Source organism: Cyrtonyx montezumae, unplaced genomic scaffold, assembly GCF_038088225.1.
Source record: "Cyrtonyx montezumae isolate F1298 unplaced genomic scaffold, pur_monq_1.0 scaffold_2, whole genome shotgun sequence".
Classification (NCBI taxonomy): Eukaryota; Metazoa; Chordata; class Aves; order Galliformes; family Odontophoridae; genus Cyrtonyx; species Cyrtonyx montezumae.
In genome coordinates this window covers 39,705,515-39,726,081 of record NW_027071936.1, presented here as the reverse complement: position 1 = coordinate 39,726,081, position 20,567 = coordinate 39,705,515, and the positions used below count along the sequence as shown (strand labels likewise).

Here is a 20,567-nt window from a genome sequence, read left to right as displayed (position 1 = left end):
ATTAAGTTTGAGTGTTTATACATATACATATATATATGTTGATTTCCCTCAGTTCACAATAGCTTCACAATTTGTGAAATATTTTTTTCTTGCATTAAACATACAAATAACCCAATGTTTTATGGGGCAAAATAGATGCTGCATTCATGAGTCATCACTTAACATAAATACAAATTTTAGTGCACTTAATACTTATACTTCTCAGTACTGAAATACACATACTGATTCACTTAGACAGGATTAGAAGGGTAAGTTGTCATCATGTTCTTTATTGAAAGCCTTTGTGATTGCTTATTTCCATTTGCACCTTTTAAGAACCAGAAACTTGTTGTGGGCTGAGGCTTATTTGTATATGTCCTTCAGATGAAATTAACTTAAAAATAGCTGCTATTTTTTTTTTACTATAAAATGCTTTGTTATAAAGTTCTTGAGCATTAAAATGGCTGGAGAGGAGCCACAATGGTCTGTCTTGACTAATGGAGCTACTACAGGCCTTCTATGTCACTGTTCTGGTTTACCATGCTAATTGGTGTGGAATTTTGGCCACAGTTTATCATGATGACTAGTTAGAACTGCCTACACAAACTGTGACCTCAGTAATCCAGTTATGTGAATGGGGATGTTGCTGTGGCCAGGGACATGTATTTTGCCAATAAAATGTATTATTAAAATATCGTAGGTGGATAGCTTTGTGATGGATTGTACCAGTGTGGCTGTATCAGTAATACTGAAAATCTTTTTGTCCCAAGTCTGAAGAATATGGATCTTTCTTGTGGGAGGGGCCATACTATTGTTTTATTGTTTTTTTTACTGGTAATGTAGAACAGAGGGGACATCCTGAAAAGCAAGAATAAGTTCAACTACAAATCAAAGTTTGTAGTTTTATGTTTGCTTGTTTTAATTTTCAGATTAAGATATTTTGATTCAGATTCAAGACTGGCTAGGCTGAGCGAGTGAGTTACTTTGAAAATTGCCTGAAGACCTTTTTCTAGGCTTTCCCAAAAATATCCTGTTCCTTGAAGCGCGTGAGCATATGGCACATTATGATACAGGCAATCATAATTTAAATTTCATTATGAGGCTGCAATTGTTTGAAGTACATATCTTAAGGGTACTTAAGGAAATTAGGTTATCTGACTGGAAAAAAAAGACTAACGTTTGAAAGCATGTTTTAGGATTGTGTCAGCTTTCAGCTATGCCACACCTATTTATAGCTTGACTAGTACCAATGATTTCATTCTTTTAACCTAATGATAATAATAATGGAATCTCTTGATTAACTTGAACAGCAGCTGATAATTGATATGGTGGTTAAAATTAACATCAGTACAAGAATTTTCTTACCCTGTGCTTTGTCTTATGTTATGCCAAAAAAACAACAACAGACAAACCAAATCAAACAAAAGGATGATCATCTGGTTTTTTTAAAAAACTATTGAAGAGTATTATAATGAGTCTGTGTTTGAGTTCTATTGAAGAAATATATTATTTTTAATAAAGTGTAATGAAAATATGTGGCATATAAATAAGGACCAAGTGACCACAGACACCCTAGCATGGACAAGGAAAGTATAACTTCTTTCAGACATAGCAGAGCTTTCCTGGAAGGGAGAATACTGGTCAAATTCATTTTTAAAAGGAATTTTTGAAAAATATACACTGGGATCGGGATAACTTTTTTTTGAAGCAGTTAAATGGCTTAACTGCTGTTAATTGTGTTTAAGTTTACGTAGATGAAGAAAAGTTAGCATGCTGTTAGCAGTTCTTCAGGTTGACTGCTCCTGTTTCTGAAGGCATCCACCATTCAGCTATGCTTGTTTTTAGGTAGTTTTTCCAAACTTGGATTTATTTTTGACCATCAATTCACTACAGGAATGGACCATTAAAAAGAGCAGACACTGTCAGTCACTCTTTAACAGCTTCTAAAAGCTGGCAGTAAAGTTATTACCTGTATCAGCAGCTATTAAACTGTAGTTTGTAAGCATCCTTACAGTGATGTAAATAAGCATGGAATTCTGAAATTCAAATATGATGGTGTACTCTTACACTAGCTGGAAGACTTTGAGGTAAATGTAAGAAGACATACTAAATTTCTCTTGCTGAAGTGGTGCTGAGTGGAAATTTCAAGAGATGATTTTGATGAAGAACTATTAACATAATTCTGAAGCAACTGTGAATTCTGAAGATGCTAAAACTAGTGCAGTACTTTTACAGATATTCAGAATGGGTCCTTCTGACTTTAGCAAGCCTAACACTGACCTCTCTTCATACAGTTTTCTATACGCTGAGCTAGCTAACTACTCAGTTAGGACTCCTACTTATCACTTAACCAAATGTTAGTGTTAATTCTAACATCTCTTGTAGGTGGGAAGCCTAGCACTAGAAGAAGCTGAGCTGTTTTTCTGTTCTCTTTCGAAGTATGCTCTTCATAAGCCAGTCTAAATATGTTCAACAGACTATATATAAATTAAACTGATGAATCTCATAAAGGTACATATCTCTTTGTCTGCAGGCCTTCAGTGAATGCTAAATTCAATTTTCTTCTAAAAAGTAGTAATCTGCTCATTTGTTTGGATTTTACATTATGTGGTTAAATAATTTGCTGAATGGGTGACATCACTGATAATCAAGCAAATCCTACGATTCTGTCTATAATTTTTTTTGTAGTGTTTCAAATAACAAAGATGAGACTGCATATTTGGCTTAATGTGTTTAGGGTACCATGAGTGCAAACTAACATAACTTTTTTGAATATAGTACTGTGGCTGCCAGACCCAGAAATAAGGTTTTAAAACTTAGTTCTGATTGCAGGATTAAAATGTCCATAAAGTAGATAATCAGTAGAGTTCATTTGAGGATGGCTGATATAAATGAACATTAGCCACATACTGAGAAGCTTATAATGAATGATTTTTTTTTGTAAACATCTAGTGCTCTAAAAGATCGTGAGTTTAGAGCAAGCTACAGTAGGTGATTAGAAAATAAAGATGTAATCTAGCACTTGAAATAGTTTGAACGATTTTTGGCTCCCTTAAAAATTCCTCTTTTATTGCTGTGAGATCATGTGCCTGCCTCTTAACATTTCAAACACTAGAATTTGTTGCAGAAAACCACATCACATTAAATGTATGGCACCTTTGCTAATTTCCAGTTATCTTATTTTCATCTTTGTTGTGTTATGAGGTTCAGTGGCTGCAGCACAGGAAGACTTACCAGACAACCAGAACATTCATACTCTTGTAGATTGAGATGTTGATAGCTTATCTTACCTGTATGAGATGATTAATTTAGTTTTTTTTTGTGGAGTAGTGAAAGAAATAGTGTTTGACTAAGTAAGTTATTTGATAACTTTCAATACTATTAATTATTAAGGATAAAAATCTGGTAAAATGGGAGCTGGGTTGCTGAGTTTTTGCTTGTTTCAGAAAACATGATATGCCACTCTATGACCTCTTATAAGTATAGGAGTCCATAAGCCAATGACCCAGCTCTGACTGTTTTCCAGTTCTCACTGAAAGTGATAGAGGAACAGCTGGGTGACTGCAGCCACCACATTTCTGCTAGTTTCAAACTCAGCAATGCTTTTAAGGCATATATATTAATACCATGTAAATTTTAGATTCTTAACACAAATACTGAAAAGCTGGCTTGGTCTCTGGGCTCCCACTACTGGGTAAAATAAGGGACAAAGAGGTCTATTAGGTAATTCAGAGATTTCCTTGGCTTTCTTGTGAGTGCATCTAGGATGAAAAGGCTTTAACTCTTTCCAACAGAATTTATCTGTAACTTAATCTGGTCGTTTGGTTCATGATATGGTTAATCTATAGTCAGAAAACTATTTTGATGTGGAGTTATCTGTAACATTTTTTGTGCTTTGGGATAGAAGTGAAAGAGCTCTGGTAACAGTAGAGCAATTGTGTAGAGAATCCTTTAGCAAAATGCTTGCAATTGCCTCAAAGATAGTCAACTCTCTTGTAAATCTAGGTTTCCGGTTACAGCATAAAAAGAGATAAGTGCAAGTTCTCAGTATTTTTGCAAAGAATCTCATATCCGCATAGAACACTAGACCAAGGTTTACTTGGAGACTGGAAACAATTTTATTGCCTCACAAGGGGTAACTCTCTGGAATCAGTCACTAAGTAACTGTTCTCTTCAAAAATTTATCAGTACTTTGATGGCAGCTGCTAATTACCAGCTAAAAAGCTTTTATTACGAGCTAAGAAAGTTCTCATAGTTTTTCAAGTTGAGCAGAGACCACATTTGGAATAATCCTCAAACACTAATCCTGATGGCTTAGGAAAAAGTCTATAATGCATGTAGTCTTTTAATGCCTACAACATATAGTACTAATGTAAGTTCTGCCTCTATCACTTTCAAACAAACAAATAAATAATCAAATCGAAAAGAATCCTGAAAATCATGCCCTTTTTTTTCCATCACAAAAATGAGGTAATAAAAGTAATGGCTGTTTAAAATTCAGCTATGTCATTACTGAATGTGTCCCATGGTTTCACGACACTTGGAAAATTATCTTCTTTCTTACTTGAGAGATTAAATCACTATGACGTGTTTTAATGAAAAGTATTGGAAAGTCAAAATAAATAAATAAATAAAATCCTTCTTTGTTTAACAAGGCAAAATATACTTAAAACCTTTCCTGCTTTGAATCTTTTATTTCAATAGGGGAACTTACTTAAGGACTTCGTGTCAATGCACAACTTTGGAATGATTTTTTTCCCACCATTTTATAATTCCTGAATAAATTCCAAATCCATCCAAATTAGCTGCTTGCTAATATCCACAAAAACTTGAGCCAGATTTCAGTATGCTCTATGAAGCTCGTACGCTGCAGTTATGGACTGCACTTGGACTAAAAAGGAAGAAAAGCTGACAACTGTAATGCACAAAGATTACTAACCTCAATAATTATTTTTCTCCCTATTTTATTAGCCTGAGGTCTTAATAATCAAAACAATGCTCATTTTTCTAAGCTTTTGTTTTTTCACTAGAAAAAATGATTTTTTAGAAAACTAGCGGTAAAACATTTGACAAAACTAGATATTTTCTCCAGAGTTGTCACTCTACTTCTATAGTATTGCTTAATATCAGAGGATGAAAATATCTAGGTGGTTATTATAAAACCCTTGACACATGACTCCTCAGCATCATGAAATTCCTGATTCTCCACTGTAGCGTCTCAGCATTGAGTGCTGAATGTATGTGTAGGCAAATGCTAGAGCTGATAGCATTAAAACTGGCTGCAGTGGCCTGAGTGGCCTGGCAGACCTATGCATGAACTATTTACACCTCAAAAACAAAATTTATTCTATGCATAATCTCTGTGCTCATATTCTAGCCTTGTTAACTGGCTAGAATACTGCAAAACAAAAAACAAAACAGGAAAAAAAACCAACATATTTTGCTAAGATTGTATTATATATAACAAAAATTACATAAAGGAAATCCTGCTTAATTTCTTAGTTTGTTTACAAATTTGTTAGGAAAAAGCTAACTAGTTAAGAGGAGGGTATGGGCATGTAAGCATTTTTTTTGTCATAGTTCTGGAGTTAAAACTGAACTACCTGGAATTTAGATCCCTCATCCGTTTTGTGGAAAGCCAGTAAGTGTATTTAAGGGCTGGAAGTTCCGTTTCACTTAATGTACAGAAAAAAAACATCATAAGAGAGACATTAAGAGTTTTTCTTGAAGCACTAGGTTTTCTGGTTATATCAGTTATTTAACTCATTTTGTGTTTTTCAGCAACAGCAATAGTTGTAAAGTGGCAAGATTGTTTTCATCTTTTAAAGGGGTATTTCTCAAGACTTTGGTAAGCAAATTCCCTTTTATTTATTTATTTCTTGACACTGCCATCTGCCCATTACATTCTGTATGCAGTCTGTGTTTTAACTGAGGTTTGTAGTACCTAAAATACATGTCTGAAAATTTTCTAAAGGAGTTCAAAACTGAGTAGTAATTCTGTGATTTAGATTTTTTTTAACTCCTCAAATGAGCAATCATACTACCAAACTATGTAGCAAATGTCAAACAATAGTTTTCCCATTTGAAATCTTTCCAGCTTAATGCTGATATTTGGCATAACTTCATCTAGTGTCTTATAAATTATCTATTTTAAAAAGATACCTGTTGTGTTATGTTGTTAAATGCAGCCAAGTTTGATTCCTAGCCAAGGCTTTTGTGCTCTAGTCACTGTTAGTTTCGTGACTGCACTCCAGTGATGTAACAGATATATAGCTTCCTCATGCAGCTGGTAAAAGCTAACCCTGAACTTTCCTACAAATAATTAGAGTTAATTGGGTGCCCCACCTACATCCTTTTCTTCACTGGATATGGGGGTGGAGGGGGAGGGAGAGGGAGGTCATGCTTTTCCTTATTTTATTCTTGTGGCTGATTAAAACTAGTAATACAGTGCAGGAATTTTCTTTGTGGCTTCAGTGTTGGGAAAACTACCATAGATTTTTCCTAAAGGTATTGTATAGCTTGCATGAGTATATCATATATTATAGTATACCAACTTCTAAAAGAATAAGGTGCTTGAAAAACAATATAGTTGAGGAAAGAACCTATTGATTTGGATCAGGGTAAATGTTGGCTTTCCCTATTGATTATTATCACAACAATATAAAATGCCATTACACCAAAACAGGAATTTGAAAGTAGTATACTGGATGGGTTTCACTTCTTAGGTACTAACTAAACAGCTATGGAGATCCCTAGAGCATTTTTAACAACTTTCTGAAATGTAGATTCAGACTGATGCAGTTTTCCTTCTCATGGTATGTAAGAAAGTCCTTGCAATCCATTTCTTGAATAGGTGAGCTGAGATAGGTAGAAATTTGTCACTTGTCATTTGTATTCCTTTGGCCGTGTCTCTTCTCTTGCATAAGAATGCAACTTGACAAATACAGCCTTATTAAGTGGCCAAATAACTTGAGATAAAATGTTGCTTCCAGAGATATTTTTATGCTGTTAAATTCTGAAGTTGTAACATGCATTGGATGTAGTGTGGTGCAGTGTAGAAAATAAACAGTTCGTAATATTTTCAACCTTTGTTGTAGAAGCCATTTATGGAGTTTGGAAAATAGATTACAAGCTTATGATGTTTCATTTCTCAAAAATGGCGAATTATCCACAAGGCTGTTTTAAGGAGGAGTTATTCAATTATTATATGTCAGTCAACACTTCAACAAGAACAGTCTGCTGTTGGAGTGACTGATTAAGGTCTTGATCCGGCAAAACTGAGTATCAGTGTTCTCTGCACTATTTTTATAGTGCTAATTATTCTTTATAGGATGGGTGGCTTTTTGGTAGTGTTGTTCTGGTGTTTTGTTGTTGTTGTTCTGTTGCTTAATCTGGCAAAAGGCTGTTTTTATCAAATCTCTCAGCTATGTAAATGAGAAAGTGGTAAAAAGGTAGAGAATACAAATTAGATGGATCATCCTGAGCTTAGTTCCATGCATACTGCTTCTTACCTTCTATATTATATCTTTTCCTAGATTTAGCTTGCTGAGGAACTGTAAGACAGGATGTCATGTACTAGGGTGTTTTATTATGATTCTTTTACTATTTCCATCTTAGTTTTAATAGATCACTGTGTGGATTTTACCTTCTTAACAAGGGGTAACTCTAATGAACTGTGCAAGTTTGTTGGTCCAAACCTCAGATAATCATTTGGTTGGCAGTATTTGCTTTTAATATTTAATGCACGTGATGTCCTTTAAAATCCTTGTCCAGCTTTGAAGTATTTTAGTTGCTATGGAAACAACATCTGTGATAGGAGCTTCTAAATCATGAATACATTTTAGATGTCTTTCCTCTTGTGTGTGAATACAGTAGTTCTTTCCCTCCCACACTACGCTTCATTTGCAGCTTCTTTCAGAAAGTGGTGCTGAGCAGACTCATCACTGTCGCTCCCTTAAAATTCAGTGCTAGGATAATTCAGTATTCAAACACTTCTACACTGCAGTTTCTGATTCTGCCTTTTAGGTTTCTGATGGTCTAAGTTTAAAAAGAAAAAAAAAAGAAAAAGAAAAAATGGAAAAATGAAAAATTTGTGTTTCTGCCAGAGAGCAATAAGTATTTTTATTTAAAAGCCAAAACTCACATATTTTTTTCATGGAATTGTGGTCTGTACTGGAGAGACTAGAACTGGTACAGCGCCTCAGATGTGGCCTCCCCATACCTGAATGTACATGAGGGATAACTTGCCTTGAACCCTTGGAAATATTCATCCTAACGCAGTCCAGGATGTTGTTAGTCCTATTTGCTGTAGGGCCACACTGACGGCTAATATGGATGAAGATTAATGTTGCTATTGAGTTGTTTCTCTTGTTACGTTTCAAGCTTCCCTCTTAGTGCCAAGTATAGTTCTGAGATTCTATGAAAAATGATTTCCTTAAGTGAGAGGTGATTGGTATACTGGCAGCATATTTTAAATAATCCTATGTCATTATTTGGTACCTACTGCTTTGTTGCACTCTTCAAAACCAAAACTTGAAATGAAGTTGAAAATAATTGAAAGAAAAATAGAAAATGGATGTTAAGTGTATTTTGAGAAGCCTAATCATAGCTACAGCTAGTAGGAAAGTGGAATCTGGAAGTGTTTTTACAATAAGTAGATTCACTTCTAGGAAAAAAGCCAAGTTAGGTAAGGGATGTGCTGAGGTCCCTACTGTGTTATTTTATGGAAAATAATTAAGCTAGCAAAATATAGTACAGACTGTTAATTTCTTAGCAGAGGTAGATGGTGCTATTATTTGTTTAATCAGGTCTGGAATGTTTTGGCATGCTTCACTTTGCTGAACAAAAGAAGAAATGACCTCTTCATGAAAAGAATGCTGTGGATAAGCTGATAGGTACCTTATCAACTTTGCTATTGTAGCTATGCCAGTCAGACGTGTTGATGTAACATAGATGTTTTCTGCTATGGTATTTATTCTTTGTCAGACGTGCTTTGGAAATCATTTGTGACCTCAACTGGCATACAGAAAGACTGCAAAGTTCTCAGAATTGATAAAACATAAGCCCACTTCAAAATGAGCTTATTTTAAACTTCCTGGCTTTCAGGAACTGCAGAAAATAGTCTGTTTACTGGCTTTGTACTTCTGATGCTTTTCTGTGCTTCCCAAGTCTGAAGCACTATAGCTGTTAGTATTTCTTTAAGATTCTTTTAAGCTTAGTTTTCAAGTAGCTACTTTTCTAGGAGCAGTGTGTGGGAGGTCAAAGTCCTTCATGCAGGGTGTACGAATTCTAATCTGTAAGGAAGGACAAACTTTAAAATGTACTCTAATTAGCACTGAGGAGTGTGAGAGGTGGATAGAACTAGCCCAACAAGTTTTCTATCTCTTAATAAGTCAATCTAATCAGGCAAGAACTTTTTTTTTTCTTGTAGTTAAGAGCCATGAGTATGACTGTGTGTCTAGAAAAGTGTTCTTTATTTTTGGTCAACTGGTTATCATCGGATCCTGAACATCATGAAATGTTGCAAGTATGAGGCTGAGGGGGGCAGGAGCAAGAAAGATCAGTTGGAGCTGATTTTCCTTAATTTTTTTCCCTTTTTTTTCCTATGTCAAATTAAAAAAAAATAGGTTGGGCATATTATATATTATTTGATCTTATATGTGCACATATAATGAAGTAATACATAATATATATGCAATTTATATATATACATTATCTGTACATATCTGTACATTATCTGTACAGAGTTAGCTCAATCATGTCTATTTTAAGTCACACAGTAAAGAGAGAAATGTTTGAATTAATTCTTGGTTTTAGGGGGGCCTTTGTTTCATATAAGGCCTGAAGTAAGATGAACAAGGATCTCCAGTGGGGCTGGAAAAGTCTTTTGCAAAGTATTTTTGCCAGTAATTGTGGACAACACTTGAAAATCCATGATTCCACCCTGCTTTTTTTTTTTTACCAGCACACTCTCATTCCTGTGCATTTTTTTCTCACAATTGACCCTCATTACCTAATTAAAGGTTACAGTGTCCTTTCTCAAATAGAATAGGAATGCATGCTCTAATAACTAGAACATGAAAGAGTATTCTATAAATGTAGTGATAATAAGGTGCAAAGAAATGATAATGAAGGGACAGAGGAAAGACAGTAATGGACTGCCAAATGTGGATACTGTGCCTGAACAATTCTAGCATAAGCCAGAGAACCACTCTCCCAAGAAGTAGATGCAAATCTTCAGCAACATTTTTAAGGAACAGTAAAAGCTGCCAGGGACAGGGGAAAGCTGTTGTTTGGAAAGATCTTCTCTAAAAGCTTAGAAATATGGCTTTTAGGTCATACGTGACATAAAAATGGGGATGGTAAGTGTTTTGGATTCATGTATTATAAGTGGAGGAAAGAGAGAAGTCTTGGAGACTCAGTGAAAAATATAACTTACAGTATAATGGTATTTGAGGAATAATTGTGTACATTGTCTTGTAAGCTCTTAAAATTTAAACTCTGTTAGTATGAGATTGGTGCAGTTTGGGTTTTGATGACATTACTGTTCAGACTTTTGAGTGAAGCTCACTTAATCTTATAGATATCTGCAGTTTGGGATGGAGAGTCAATTTCAATTTGGGCGGTGCTTGAAACTAGATGGTGAGAAATGTTACTTGGAATTTAAATTTACTTAATCTGAATTCCAGTTTAAGTCTATGAATTAACGTAAGTATTTAATGCAACTTTCTGAACGTGGTGTGATCAGGACTGGAAGACTTAAGTATAACTCGACCAGATTATTAACTATAAATTGTCTAAAATGATAAGCTATTATCTGTCCTGGCAATTTACTCAGTATATTTTAAAGCAGCAGTATATTTCAGTGGCTGCTTCTCATTTTTTGTTTCACTTCTTTCACACAAGATTACAGTTGATGTATCTACAGTATTTCAAGAAATAGGAGGGTTACCTATACAATGTTTTTTCATACATAATTTGTTAAAAATGATTGTTATTTTCTGTTAAAACTGGGACTGAACTACTAATTTTAAGAGTGTGGTGCTTCAAGAACTCAGATTCACATTTGTTTCCTCTGAAATGCTGTCCTAAAGAACTGAAAACAGAACACTCACTTATAGTGTGGTTCCCATGAACTGCTATCTGCTCAAGATACTGTGAAATGTGAGATGTTATGTTGGAATAAGTGATTTAAAGTCACATAAAGTTATGAGAAATTAGATAGGCATTGTTATGAATTATATGTTAATGTATTTGGTAATAAAAAAATAGAAAAGGAAAGTAATTAAACTCTTTTTCAATGTTTCATCTTTGTTTTAACTGTATTTAAGTAATTGAAAACTATATCAGCAAATGACTTTTAAAAAGTAGCTTATTTTAGTCAGATTCTATATTTGAGAATAGATAGATAGTGATACTTTAAGTGATACCCCTGAATGAAATTATATCTGAAAGTAAAATATTGATAATTGGAAAGAAAATACTGTGGAATTTGCTCGAGGATTTCAATAACCTTAATACTGCAGTAAGATGTAACAATACTGCAGGGATCTAGTCTTATTAGGCTAAAGCACTTTCATCTTTAATTGCAAAGGGGCTTCAGGGTTTCTTTTACAACCTTTAAATATTTGATCCTAAGAAAATCAGAGTTACTTTTCTCATCCCTTCTATCCTATTGTATGCCTTTACTGCTTACTATGAGTAACACATCTCAAAGGTCGGCTATGTAATAAGTTTATTCTTGTGATAAAACTTTTCCCAAAACACCCAAGAAAACATTTCTGAAATGTATTTTTGATAGTTTTATTTAAATATGTACCACATTTTCAACTATTGTATCAACTTGTTACTCTGTACAACCTAAACAGAATTCTACATCAATAGATTTGCCAAATATCTCATTGAACAAACAGTATGAATGTTGTTCAGTCGTTAGTTGTGAGAACTTGAAAATATGAAGCCAACAGCTGGAGTTGAACTCTGTGTTCAGCTAGCTGGAGGAGCTACAAGCTTCACCCTTGATAGAATTAGCTCCTGACACATCTGAATTCCTGCACACTCTTCTGAAGATTGAGTCTCAAGTGGTTATTGATACTGATGACCTAGGAACTGGACATCAAGTTTTTCCAGGCCTGTGGTCGCATGCATCATTGGACAAATTATGTTAATTGTTTTGTATTTCAGCTTACTTAATTTTGTATTTAAGTAAAATGACAAAACAATCACAATTTAAAAAAAAATCAATCAATTAATTGAGGAGTTTGGTTTTTATTAATAAATCAGTCCTATTTTGTCACGGTGACAGCAGTGCAATTTTGCCTTTATAAAAGAGCCTTCAATTTAAACGTAATATCAAATTATTACAGAAGTAGAAAGTGTCTGAAAGATCTGTAATTTCTAATGATATGCAGGCCTGAATAGCAGATATTTTCCTGTTAGTGAATTATATCTAGGAACAATCACAGCAAAGCAGAAAATAAAAGTTTTAATATAATTTGTTGTAATTTGTTGTTTATTAGGATCTGTTCTTTTGCTATTTCCTGTCAGTAGATACCAATACTCTTTGTTATAGATCATGCTTTTAAAACTGTTTTGGAATGCTTCAAAGTTGCTGAAGTTGAACTTACTTTTCATAACGGAATTTTAATGAAATGAAAGCAAATAGAATTGAGTGAAGGTGATAAGATTGTGATGTTGCTTTAATGAAGGTATAATTTTGTGTTCTATGAAGCTTATTGGAGACATCTGGAAACTCCTTTGTGAAGGAAAAGAGCACTGATACGATATCAATAGGTAAGACTAAGAATAATGCTTGTTATTTCTATTTCAAATTTGAAGGCTGACCATGGGGTAGTGAAGGACTAGTGAGCTTTTTCAGCTGTTTTTTGAAGTAATCATTCTCCAGATACTACAAGGAAGATCAGGAAACTCATTTAAATTCCCATTTGAATGAAAGAGAACATTGGCTCATATCTTAGCTCAATTTCCAGTCATGTTTAGACCACAGCAAGCAATTGGTGCTTAAATACTCATTGCAGAAGCAATAAGACTCTATACTTTGCACAAGAATTTTTATATGATGACAGTAGACAGGCAGCCACTTGAAATGGACTTTTCCAGGCTCATCACTGTACCTTACCAATGGGACTTGTCAGACTGGATAAACTATACAGCAACACTCTGTGTCTCATTACCATCCTTACTGCCATTATTTTAGTGGGTTTTACCAGAAGGAAAAAAAAATATTAATAAAAAATAAATAAAGTGGACTGGGTGTGTGGAGCATGCAGCAAAATTTTCTCAGACATCTATGGAGCTTTTCAGTAATCTTGAACAGGTTAGGCTCTCACAGATGTTTTAACCATTTGCTGAACTGGAATTGTAATCTGCTTGTCAATGAAGTCTCTTCTGACTTCTCCCTAATAGCCTATCTTAGCAAAGAGAAGGAAAGGCATTGAAGGTCCTGTGTGTGTGTCAAAGACAAAAGCTCCATTGTTTTTAACTGAAAGTATGCCTTTGTCAGAAACACTGAGATAGAGCCCTGAAGATTGTCTTAGTACATTGTCTTCTACAGATAGTTCTTTTAAAATAACTTCAAGAAGTGCATTTCCACTGTGTGTTAAGGTAACTCCATATAGAGATAAATAGATATGGACAAGCATCTTGAAACCTTTCCAAGCTCTAACCTATTGTTTAAAAACTCACTATCTTTACTTTTTCACCAAGTAAGATTTCAGCCTGCTTATAGAGAATGCTATAATGGTAACCACAGCATGCTAATGCTTTGGAGTGATGGAGATGTCACTTGTTTCCACTTACTGAAGAATGTTTTTCAAGAGCCAGTGACTGTGTCAGTACACTGAGAAGCAAGGGGCTGGATCTGCTGCCTCCTTCATGTTGCTTATTGACAAAAAACCTAGTGAACTGAACGTGGTGAAATGCTATTCTTGCAGAGTGGTTCTGTTTTAATACTTAGCTTAGGTGTAAATAATTACTTCAGTAGTTTAATGTTTTCTAGCCAAAAGCTTCAGAACCAGGTTGCCAAATCGGTGGGATTGTGATCAGAAAGTATTGTTGGACTGCAACCATGGCACAAAGTATGCACCCCACAGAGAGTTTTCCTCTTATTATTCCTCTTACTAGTATTTATTATTATTAATTACTATTAAGGACTTCAAGAGGAACATACGAACACGAGGGAAAAGGTGCTATAGAAAGAAATGTGTAAATCTAACATAGCAGGCCTTAGATCTCTGCTTGTGACTGTACTGGAAGATGAGTGCCCAACTGCAGAAATGGGGCTTGGATGTGTGGAGGAGCAGTATGTCTCAGTCTGTACATTGTGTTTGGGGCTGGTAAACCTTTTGTAGCCCTACAACATGTGAGACTGAACAAGGAAAGGTCACAGTTTATATGAACTACACAAGTCCATATTAATGGCTAGAAAGGGACTGAAATACACAAAAAAAACCTGAGTATTGACTGAGGATGGTTTATCAAATAGAGCGCTCTTAAATACGTCAAATATTTTGAAATGTTTTTCAGAATGTTGGGTTTTACTAGTTGTCATTTGTATTAGGTGGTTGAGGAGGGGGGTGCAAACTTTCACCAGCAGTTCCATCTTACTCAAAATTTCCTCTCCTCCCTGCACTGAGACATGTGTTACTCTAAGTAGGGCGATATTGTTTCATGAGGTGATTACAGTATGCAATCTTGTAAAATTTGCCTAATAATGGATTAAAGGTTGACTGCTTATGATCAACAAAGTCAGGGTAACCGAGATAGCTTCCGTAGTTAACCCTCTGTAAACGAGTGGGGCTTCATCACCTTTACGTTGCTGTGTAACGCTTACTTCCCCCTTCCTAAATCAAATGTTTCTCCCCATCAAAGAGCTCCCGTGCTCAACCTCAGAGCAGCCGGAGAGCGCAGGACGGCACGCGCCCGCCCCGCTCCCTCGCAGCTCCTTCATGGAGCGGGGGCGGGCCGGGCGGTGCGCGCTGGGCGGGCCGGCGGCGGGCTGTTGCCATGGCTCCCGCAAGCCGGGGCAGCCCCGCGGGCCGGCGGCGGCGGTGCTGAAAGGAGGACCAGCCATTTTGCTGGTGGAAAACAAAGTGACGCGGCGTGCCGGGCTCCGCCGAGCAATAACCACTCGTCTCCTCAGAGGACACAGAAGAAACGGGCACGCGAGTGAGTAATGACAGCGGGTTAGCGCGTTGGAGCTGCCATCTTGACAAGCCGGTGACTGCTGCTGCCGCCGACTGATCGGGGGCGGAATGCGGAGCGATAACGCCGCATATCTGCTGTCACGCAGCCGAGCGGGCTTTTGTCTCGTAAAGGCGAGGCCGCCCCACGGCATTATCTTGGCGCCCGCCGCGAGGGTTGAGCTGGCGGCCCCGCGGCTCGCAGCGGGCAGGTGCCGGCCCCGCCCGGCCGGCCGATCCCACGGACTGCCCGCCCAGGGTGTGCTGCTGCGCTCCGCACAAAGGGAGGCTGCCGAGCATCCCGACTCCGGGGAGAGGTACGGCTTTGCAGGGACTGGTTCTGCCTCGTGGAACTGTATTCCGATAAGCTTCGTCAGGTACCTTTGTGTTTCAGGGATGGTTTGGTCGGAGACTTGTGTGGAGCGATGGCTGAGTGCACTGATCTGACTGCATCTTGTTTTAGTGGCATGCTCTGTATAGCTGTCGAGTCAAAAGATTGCTTCCAATAGCAGATGTAATCGTATGCTTGCTTTTCCTACTAAAAGAGGTTTTCGTTTTCCATTGTGCTTTGTACTGCCAGGATAGCATGAGATATGTGTTATCAAACTTGCAAACGTATTTGAAAAGCCTCAAGTCACTGAATGCTTCGTGACTGGAATTGATGCATCGTGCTCAGCCTCAGCATAACTGGCTTTAAATTGTCTGACTGCTGCTGTGCGATATGTAGGTCATAATAAAGAGCAGCTTTTTCACTAGCCTTCTGTGGGCTGCATGCCCCAGTGCTGTGGTTGATTGCTTTGTGGTACTGCCACTGGTGAGAGCAGCAGTGACACAGCCAGCTCACACCTCCCGTTCAGATACGGCACATACCGTGCTGCATGGGAGCACAACACGCCCATTGTGTCCCTCCGCTCAGTGCTTGGTACAAGGAAGGAAACCAGCACTCCACATGGAGCACAAGCACAATTAACGGCACAGGGCGGTTAAACTTTTATTGAACGATCCCAGCGGCAGGCTTTCTGCTTAACAAAAAATAAATAAAACCATGAATGCAAATGAAAGGCAATCATTGAAACAGAGTAAGTCATCTGATTGGGGCTCTATGTTCATACTGTAGATTTTCAATGCAAAATGAATTGTTCTGAATAGGCATTAATCACAATGTATCTGTTTTAGAGAGCTCAATACCTCTATACAAACTTTCATAGTAAAAGTAGAATACCAGATGTATTCTCACAAATGTAATTCTTTAAATACCTAATACTGAAATATGTTTAATTATTCTGTTAACTGAATATTGTGGTTTGCTTTGCAACTAGAGAAAGGAAATAATTGGTATTAACTCTTAATTACATGGTTTTCAATTACACTGAGATGAACCATTTGTTTGGACAGTTTAGGGGGCATGAGATCAGGAATTTGAGATCTGGGATCTTTATTGTTAAATTAGTGACCAGTGTTCTGTAATTAGGATCTAAATTCCAATGTGTTATTTCTGTGTATATATGCTGCAAAGGTATTTGAACAAGCATGGTCAGCAACTATTCCCCAAATGAAATGTTCCATTTAGAAATAGCAGTTTATGAATGGATTGCTACCATGCATTTTCCCTGTTAGAAAAGCTCCATCTTCCTCAAATTGTTTCAGGATTTCTCTAGTAGGTGAATGCACACCCCAATTTCTTATACCCATGTGTAGAGGTCACATAGTATATTGTTTAGAAATTCACTTTTTTCTATATTCTATAAAGTGGAATGAATGTTTACAGTGCCGTGCTACGTGAATATTCACGACTGAGTCTTTAATTATGTTGAAAATGATAAGCTGATCTAGCGTTTCCTTTAAGGTGTTTGTAAACCTCTAACAAAGAGATAGAGAGCTTCTATTATTACAGTAAGAAGCACAGACGTAATTTGCAAAAAGCCAAGGATCTTACAGCTCAAGCTGGATATATCTCATTGTGAAGCATTCACAGTGTAAGAAAGCATATGAGGACTAGCTGTGACAAATTGCTGAACAGTGTACAGCCAGTAAGGTGCTGATAGATGCATCTTATTAGTCTCTATTATTATTGAGAACAATATTCTGCATTCTTCCCATTCTGTCGTTCTCCCTTTGTCTTCTTTCTCATATCGGTTCCTGGGTTCCCTCTGTTGCCTTACTGTCTCTTTGGCAACATCTGATCCCCTCTGAGGTATTTGTAAATCAAATGGATTGGAGGTGCGTGGAGGTGCTGCAATGGAATATAGTTAGGAGAAAGAATGTTAATGAGTTAGAGGGAAAAAACAGCAACTAAGTAAAATGTGTGTCCAGTATGGATTAATGGTACATGATACAAGGTATTAAGGAGTAGAGTGTTGTCACTAATGTTGAAATCAAAGGGGCATAGAAGAAGAGGAATGTTTTTCAGCTCACAATCAGCTATATTTTTTAACAGATTACCATGAAGACCTTAAGAACGATATGAGACAAGACAAACTGGATATTTCAGTAGTGGAAAGGTTGACGTTGACATCAAGTTTCTGTTAAAATCTAGAAGTTTTCTGGATTTTGGTAGAGCCATGATTTCAATCCAATCAATTACAGTACTTGTTTGAAAGTCTGTAGGTTATGCAAAGTCAGAATGTTTTGGTCTGCAGTGAGGCAAATAACACCAGCTGTCATGCTTTAACATGAGTCACTTCCAACATTTTTGAGAGAGATGACTCTTGAAGGTGACTCTGGTCCCATGTGTTGTGATTATAAACAGATTACCAGCAAAGCAAAAGAAGGGAGATCAATCTTAAAATGTTGTATCACAGTAGCAGGTGCAAATAATAAAAATGAAGAGAGGGACCAAAGAAAGCAAAATCAAATCCTGCAACAGTTTGGTATGTTCGCTTAAAATCATTAGATTTGAACAAACATTGATAAGCATCAACCAACCATGCAGTCTGTGGAGCACAATAACCTTCTAAGAGTGCTAATGCAATAATGTAATCTGCCCTCCATCTATGGGCTAGTCCCTGAAATGTCCTAGGCTTACATGTATGACCAACATGGGTAATGGTACAGACGTCATATGCCTAGAGACCACTCTCAGGTATCAAATTAGGGTGCACTGTATAAGGTTACACTGTGAAACAGCTGAACGCTACTTCTGAATTGGAAAGATCAGGTATTGAGTATTGATATGCCATTAATGATGATTCATCTGGAGCAGGTAAATTTACATAAGCTGTGACCTTGGAACAACAGTTCTGCTCCCGTGAGGCTGTCTATGTAACATGGATGTAAAATTTGACAATTCTTGCTTGTAAACTTGAATTTTACAAAAATGTAGTTTGATAGTGTTGTACCACACTGATATTGATCCTTTTCCATATCATTATTTTAGTGTTGCATTACTGTTACTCACTGACAGAATGTATTTTCTTTATATTCTGTTGGACGCAGTGTAGAGCTATCTATTAGGGAAATGATTGTATCATAGCTACACAGACTTTGTTCATTTTTCCTCAAATAGTGTGGCTTCTTTATATGCAAGCATTTTACTAGAAGTATAGTAGCATTAAAAAAAAAGCCTCAGTGAGATGCTGATATTTCTATTTTGTGAAGCACCTTAACTGTCTTGAGTTCAGCCTAAAACAAAAAGCTGAAAAGATTTTCAAAAGCACTGATGTAATGGAAAATCTCATGGATGGGAGGATTACAGTGTGATAGTGTGTCATGGTTTTATGATTTTTGGTACTGGTATTCCACATCATAACATCATGTAGTGCATTTAGAGTTAAAGAGTTAATGCTCCAGCTCCGTGGACCATCGATAGTTCCAGGTATGCCTGTCTCAGAAGAGAAGAAGAACTCCATTCCCCAGAGGACTTTGCGATGCTTTGCGTTCTTACGTGTTTACGCTCAGAGGGAAAGATAAAAACTGTCTGCAGTCACGGGACTCTCTCTTCCCTTCGGGACCGAGCTCGGCAGTGGGTGTTTGTTGCAGCCGTCCGCCTTCAGCGTTAGCGTAAGGCCTTCGGTTTATCGGACACTCTCTCTCTCGCTCATTTTATTTGATTCATTTGCCTCAATTCCAATTATATTATATTATATTGTGTTATTTTTCCTTTCTGATATCTATTTAGTAAAATAGCTTTCCTCCTCAGATCGTTGCCGCTGTTTTGTTCCTAGGCCCATCTCCCTTCTCCTTTTCCCTTTTCCCCCTTCCCCTTCCCCGGGGTGTGGGCCCGTGGGTCCCCTGCCTCAATTGTCACGGTACCGGGTCAAACTGTCCTGCAAACCGTGACATAGTGGACAGAAGTACATATTTGAAGGGCATGTATCTCTGAGCAAAAGCATGCTAAATGACAGCATTTTAGATCTACTCCTTTGTTGTGTTTTTGTTTGGTTTTTTTTTTTACGTGTTGTGTATTTTTCTGTTCAAATCTATTGTTCCATAATGGCATAGTTAATGCTGCTGTAAAGCAGGAAATTCCAAAGACTGAGCCTTTTCTCTATTATTTCTAGCTTCTATCCCTAAATAGACTTACTTTACAGCCTTCTCTGCTGAATAGTGTTCTGATTCATCCGTCCTTAAAAAATCTCACCAACCACCATTAAGGGTTTGAAGAGGACAGATGTGGTTCTGGGCTCTTAAGTAACCTGAATAACGTAATATGTTATTTTAACAGTTGATTCTAAGCCTCAAAGGATAGTGATGGAGGAAGGGGGAGAGAATAAGATAGCGAGAAAAGCAATGGCTCTTTCTCCCAGTCCTTACTACAATCAAGTAATACAATAAGCTTTTTCATTAACTTTTTCAACAGAAAACATGAATAATATTGAAACATGGAGTAACAAATGCTTTACTTATTTGTAGGGCATTTGTCCTACATTGTATGTACAAGTATTGAAGCAGTGTATGACTGAGTTGTTTGATGTATAAGTTTAGCCACAGTTACTGACTAGTTAGATTTGCCCACAAATAGTGAGTTTTATTCTTGCTACCTCAGGACTCAGTAGGAAAGGGAATGGTGCATGAAGGAAACACAAGTGAATCAATAATGGCAGTTTTCATATCTGAAAAAGCAACATTTTGCAGGCTTACAAGAGCACTAAGAGGTGTTGATGTCTCAAGGTTGTGTTTGTTTATAACATCAACAGTTCTGCTATTAGGAAATCAGTAGTTATGACTGAAGGATAAAATAGCTGGAAGTGTCCTTGCATTTTTTTTTTCAAACAGTTTAGAAACAACAACAACAAATAAAAAAAACACAGTTCCTTAATGATTCTTTTTTCCTTTAGTGGAGACAATAAGAGAGTTCCCAGTTCAACCACAGTAATACTGAAAGGCAGTTTTAATGCTCCTAAGAGGCTTAGATTATGTAGCCCAGGATGGGAAGGAGTGGAAACTCTA

At 36.9% G+C, this 20,567-nt stretch overlaps 1 protein-coding gene across 4 annotated transcripts in view; it reads left to right on the top strand.

Moving 5' to 3' along the window:
- Window positions 1-10,083: 10,083 nt before the first annotated feature.
- The window catches only part of SORBS2 (sorbin and SH3 domain containing 2), a 144,930-nt gene continuing 134,446 nt past the window's right edge, over window positions 10,084-20,567 (top strand). The window contains exon 1 of one of the 4 annotated variants that reach the window (XM_065736943.1): window positions 10,084-10,340. The gene's annotated coding sequence lies outside the window, so the exon portion shown is untranslated. Of the gene's footprint in view, window positions 10,341-15,042; window positions 15,166-20,567 lie in introns of those variants that run through there. The other 3 variants (XM_065736946.1, XM_065736941.1, XM_065736942.1) reach the window with 3 other exon arrangements.